We start from the raw sequence: 6,121 nt of genomic DNA, 5'->3' as shown, positions 1-6,121 counted from the left end.
CAAACCATATTTCACTGCTTTTGGTTAAATATATTTGAACCTGCCACGTTAAGATAAAACTTAAAAATACACATGAAAGCTAAATGTCTAAAACACTTGAAAATATCACACCTACGACACCTTCTTTCTACCTAAATTTCACCAAACTATATGGTAGAAAATGCAACATCCACAAATCTTTTTGCCATTTAATATTAATAAATAAATATTAATATTTTTTCTCATGTTCCATCACACTACAACATATCCCATGATCCTCAGGTAGTGACACCCTATCAGAGCTTCATGGGGCTGCAGTTGTATGAATAGTTCAGGAATATAACATCCACACATCGGCTTAATTTGAGGGGTTTTTTGACAGAAAATCTCCCAGATGTTGAAACAAGTCTGGCGTCTGTCAACAGACTCCAAACGTACAAATGAATTCCACATTCGTGCCAACACAAATGCCTCATCAACTGGAAAACTGGTTGCATTGATGGCTCGGGGGAGAGAAAACAGCGTGAAGCAAACAACAGAGGCGAGTTTGACAGGTAGATAGAAACATACATCACTTCTCGGGGGGGCATCCAATTTAAATGTCAGCAATAAGGCTGGTGGAAGCAGCTTAAGTGAAAATCTCTGCATGTTTCTGTGCCCATGCGCAGGAAGTGACTGTTATTTTTCAGTACATTCTGTACATTCACTTCTGTCATCTGTAGAACATGTATGGACACTGAGTCACGTAACACCCAGCTAAACGTGACTCTTGCAGTTTGTACTTGAATACCCTGTTGAGTTTGTTTCCATGGCTGCAGAGAATCAGTATAGAATAACAAGGCAAAAACCTGGAGATACAACTGAACCTAAAATAACTCCCATAACATTTCACAGACGGAAACCTTGAAACTTTTCATAACTGTCTCTATGTATTCCCTCAGCATTTATTCTAACCCCTTCAGCACCAATGTCAGAGTGAAAGTGACGTGTTTTCCTCAAGGATGTTCGATTCTAATAGAACATTTTCTTTAGGTAAAGAATCCAGTTTAAATGACATTTAGCAATGAAACCTGCGCTTATAGGCAGAGCTGGGTCCAAAACAGGGACATTTGCTATAGGCTTCCAATTAAATACAGGAGGAGATACCTGAGTAGGTATAAAAACGCTTTCATTCCTCTATCAGTGAATCTCCTAAACCCAGATTAGGAGGGTGTTAAATGAGGGGCAGTGCTGCATGTATTTGAATGCATTTTATGTCTGCAGTTGTCTGTGCTATGCACTTTATGTCTGTTTCTGCACTATGTATGCATTTTTATATGGCAGCCTTTATGTCCAAGACAAATCTCCCGAGGGACAAATAAAGTAATCTTGGATTTATGAAATCAAACATACAGAGACAGCCTAAGCTGCAGCATTGGACCACGGTAGATTATAGATGAAAATGAGTACGTTAGGTCAGAAAAGTGACGTGATTAGACAGAGTGAAATGTCCACTGAAGGAACTTCTAGTGTGCATACAGTAACATATCTAACAAGCGTAGCCTAAAATAGCTTAATCAAATGTATTAATGCTGTGATTACTGACAACACAAGAACAGAAACTGACAGTTACTTTTCCAGCAGTCCACGATTTTGTCGCCATATCTTATTAATTCGTCAAGGCTTAATGGTCATGTGCTCACAGTGACAGTGCTAACATGCTGATGTTTAGCAGATATCATTTTGTCATTTCAACCATCTTAGTTTGGAGTTTTAGCAAAATAATAACAGAGCACAAAGAGAGTATGGTTGTAACACTTTTTAGTTCAGCACTTATAACTCGCTGAATTTTTGTGTTAAAGCTCTAAAATTTTGACTCAAAGTACCTTCATTTGTCTACAACAAATAGCAGTGTTTCCATCTTCAACTATATTACAGTATTCATTAACTGACATGAAATACAAGGAGTTCCACTGTCACAACCTGCACCACTACCACGGTAAATTGGTAAGTTGTAACAACAATACCCCTTACCCACCAAAATTAGCGTGTAGATGTATGTTTTGTGAAAGTAGGGAAAAACCCTTAACACAGGCGATAGACTTCTTCCCTATTGCCAGTAAACCAGAACTGTGTACATGGCTCTGCAGTTGACGACTGAGCCTTTCTGTTTTTTAACTGCGGTGTCACATTCAATGTCAGGAATGCACCAGAAACAGGGTTAGTAGACAGTAGAAAGCTCATGGAGGCCAGTGAAATTGTTACGGTAGTTACTTCTTCGTGTATCTGTTACTTCAATCTCTCCGTTTAACTTGGCGCCACCAATATGGAACGATGTTCGAGTGCTGCTTGGACGGAGATGGACTATATTTTGTGGCGGCCTGTCATCACATCGTGCTGGAAAAGGGGCTGAAATTAGCATGTCCACCCGACTGTCATGTTTCTATCACTGCTAATCAGAGGTGATCGAAGCTGGAGCCAATCAATACCCATGACCACTGCAGAGTCATTGTCCCAGGAATGAATGCTGATTGTAACCTTTCCCGATCAAGGTAAAAGCCAGATGTTTGTGGGTGTTCATGGGTTTTCTGTCCAGCGGGAAAAGGGCTGAGGAGTGAAGAATTACACAAATACAAAAAAACTGATACACACACGAATAACTAGATCCCACTAAGGTCTAGATTGCTAAGCTGTACCTGTCAGATGCTTAGTACCTCTCACAGAGTGAGTCTAAAATACAAGCCTGCTGTCATAGTCAAGTAACAAGTCAAGACATCCTCTTCCTGCACATTGAAGACTCTTTGAATGCAGTGTTAGCCCACACAGAGCATTTGTGTTCACCCTCTTTCACTGAGGTTTTGCAGTTCTTGCAGTATCTGCTCAGTGTCACATGGCAGGTAGAGTATTCTTTGGAGACAGACCTTACTGTCTCCCCTTCCTCACCTCATCTGATGCAGATTTTAGTATGTGCGCAAGCACACCCTTGTCAGTTTTTCTCACCAACTGTCCTGGCCTGCGGAAAAAAAGGAGTGAGACAAATACAATGTGTTTAGCTATCATTTGAGTTGGTTCTGATATTTTAAAAATGTGTTTCAACCATCCCCAACCCTGTCAGCTATTGTTAGCTAGCTGTAGCAGCTTGGTGGTTTGAAATGAGCAAAGATGAAATACTACTTTGTAATCTACCACAAGTTATATAAGTCTGACTTCAACAGTATCAGTACGAATCAAGATATAGACTTGGTCCAAAAAAATACTTTTATACTTGAAAATCAGTTTTTTGGCCAAGAAATCCAGACACAGCTATTAAATTTTACATACAAGGTCAGGGAGAAAATCGTCATATGATACATTTATTTCATGACTCTTAGGTTTTTCTAATCCCATACCCTGATAACTGAAACCAGGTTTCTTGTTTACATGACATTTGAGAAATAAGCTTACCGATCAAAGATGACCGTAGTCCATATAAATGCACTGAATGTCTGAACCACATTTAATGGCAGTCCATCCAGTCGTTGACATATCGAACTAAAAGAGAAGGAGCTTCCTGTTTGTATGTCTGTCTTTTGATTTTCTCGACAACCTTTTCATCCAATTGACTCCACACTTGGCGGGTGTTTTGCTGCGGACACAAGGAAGTGCAGTGCCGAGTGCGAGCTCTTGATATCTACGGGACACATTAGAAGTAGTGCATTATGTACACACTGTGTAGATGAACAGCATGTTGGGTATAGCTTGCCCTCTGCTGCTTGCTACAGTACACTCAAATGCAGATGAAGAAAGAAAGACCAGAGATATTTTACTGAAGCAAACTCAAACATTTCAAGCATGTAACTTTCGCACTGAACACTTGTTCCTGGAAATAGCCTGGTCTAACTGTTAGTAAATGACGTGTATACCGTATCACTGCTAGAGGACGCAACGATGTCATGACAGGTGTATTGCTCGGGACCCAAGGAGTGCAGTGTCGGCTGTAAAGTTATTTGGATAAGCAGTTCTCAAGAAAGCTGCAAGCAGTAACACAAGAGGCCAAACAATCGGTCCGCGCCGAATAGGAACATTATGAGCGGGCACAGCATTAGTGTCAGTCAAAACCTAAAAAATCAACCTCATGGTGGCACTAGAGGAACACATTGAATTACTGAGTCAGCAGGACTGGGAGCCATGAATGCATGCAATGCATCCAATAGTTATTGGGATATTTTGCTTAAAACCAATCAAACCAATCATTAGGATTGACACTCTAGGGACTACAAATGTCTGACAACATGCAATAGTTGACTAATCACTTTAACAGTCTGGACAAACCTACAAGTCACATAGTAACACCAAGACACATACAGTAATCTCCCTCAGTGCATGTGTCACGAACCTTGAGCTTATTATCTTTACTATCTTCAGATTATCTGCTGCACACGCTGACAGCCAAACTATAGTTTGACCTACGTCTGCTTTGTCTGCTCTTGTCAGCTATTTACAGCCTTGTTCCATTGAACAGTTCCAAATTTCTGCAGAGTCACGTGTTTGACCATTGTAAACACACCCTCGGCACATTCAGGAGGGAGGGGAGGAACCTTAATCAGCACAGGTATTTGAAAAACAAGCGTAGCCTGGAGGTATGTGAGGTATGATTGCACAGCGTTTCACACCAGCTATGGTTGTTTTCTTGAATATGGTGTTATAATTGGAGTTGTACTAAAACTCGATTCACTACAGTGTTCCTCAATGTCTGCAAATGTGGAGAAAGAGGTTGTATAATAGTTTGCTGATGATTATGAAATATCTCAACAACTATTGGATGGATTACTCCAAAACACATGGTCAGAGCTAAATCGGAAAAGCTAAAATTGACGCAACAGCAGAGACTGACAAAGACCATCTACTGTCCTAGGGATAAGGTGAAAATGGCAGTGGTTGGTATCAAACTTTGCAGTTAAGATATAAAAAGTTTAGAAATGAACATACTATAAGGGTCTATACAGGTTGCAGGTAACAAGAAGGGTCCGACTCCTTTTGGCTCTAATCATAGCACATTTGTGTTGTCACTTGGGTGACATAGAATTAATAATTTGATTCTAAATAAGTGTTTTGATTGTTTGTCACGCCAGCAGCATCATTTAGTGCTTGGCAAATATACATAAGTTCTGTGATTACATAGTGGGGCGTTGTGCTGGGAGCAACTGAGTGGAAAAACACATATGGCTCAGAGGGAATGGAAGAAGAAAGGTAACGCAAAAGTATCATGAGAGAACACAAAATTTATTGCGAGGGAATGTCAAAAGAAACCTCGCCATAATCATTGGGGCACTCTGTGGAAATGTCGTAAAATGGCCACTATACCAACTTTGCGCTTTCCTTCACTCCCACCCGTAGAAAATTCTCAACATATTTACTTTATTGGTGTGGTGATATATAGTATTTGTAGTGGGCAGGACTTCTTTCAATTAGAAAAATGCTTTTTAGATCAGCAGTCTGAACACATACAGTACATAAAAGCTGCAGGGCACCCTTGTTTCAGTTAAAACATCAATATGTAAGAATAACATTGTTATTGTGGCATGAACACCTTGTATCAACACACTGAGTGATATTATTTGCTCACCTCGCAGAGAAGCACGTAACCCTTTAAATGTCCTCAGCCGAAACATGGCAACAATAAATACTAACGGGTTTCACTTAACATCACGACACTATGAATCACTTTTTTCATTTCTGATTGCATCCAATGGCTTGAAAAGATGACGAGCTTTCATTTACAAGCTGTGAGTTTTCATGCTGTCTGAGTCACGCTGCCTCGCGGTCACAGTAACCTGCAGGGCTGACAGCATGCTGTGAAAACACTGGAACTGTGCCAGAGTGACGTCTCAGTGCTTCCTGTCAGACCAGTCGTGGAACTTTGCCCTACGAAAACAAGGTCAGTACACTTATAGAGGTCTATAGATTTTCATCTGTGTTTGCACTGACATGCTCAGTCAGCAGAGAGGGCAAGACTCAACGTTTCCAGTTCTGTGCTTGTTATCAGGTCGCTTGTTAGGTAACATTTTGTGGATCCATCCATGTTGCTTTTAATGGTGTAAGACAAAATGGCTTATTTGAGCACATATTGTGTACATAGGAGTATGTTTACTGGCATGCCTTCTGTCTACATGTTTCCAGTTGT

At 40.4% G+C, this 6,121-nt stretch overlaps 1 long non-coding RNA gene across 1 annotated transcript; it reads right to left on the bottom strand.

Moving 5' to 3' along the window:
• Positions 1 to 1,794: 1,794 nt before the first annotated feature.
• LOC125897912 (uncharacterized) lies at positions 1,795 to 5,734 on the bottom strand. The gene is made up of 3 exons (XR_007450535.1): positions 5,564 to 5,734; positions 3,403 to 3,628; positions 1,795 to 2,971 (listed from the first exon to the last, which is right to left on the bottom strand). It is a non-coding gene; the product is annotated as an uncharacterized LOC125897912 (long non-coding RNA).
• Between the last annotated feature and the right edge of the window lie 387 nt (positions 5,735 to 6,121).

The sequence above is a fragment of the Epinephelus fuscoguttatus genome, linkage group LG12 (assembly GCF_011397635.1).
Source record: "Epinephelus fuscoguttatus linkage group LG12, E.fuscoguttatus.final_Chr_v1".
Classification (NCBI taxonomy): domain Eukaryota; kingdom Metazoa; phylum Chordata; class Actinopteri; order Perciformes; family Serranidae; genus Epinephelus; species Epinephelus fuscoguttatus.
The sequence above is the reverse complement of the archived record's forward strand: the minus strand, read 5'-3'. Positions and strand labels throughout refer to the sequence as shown.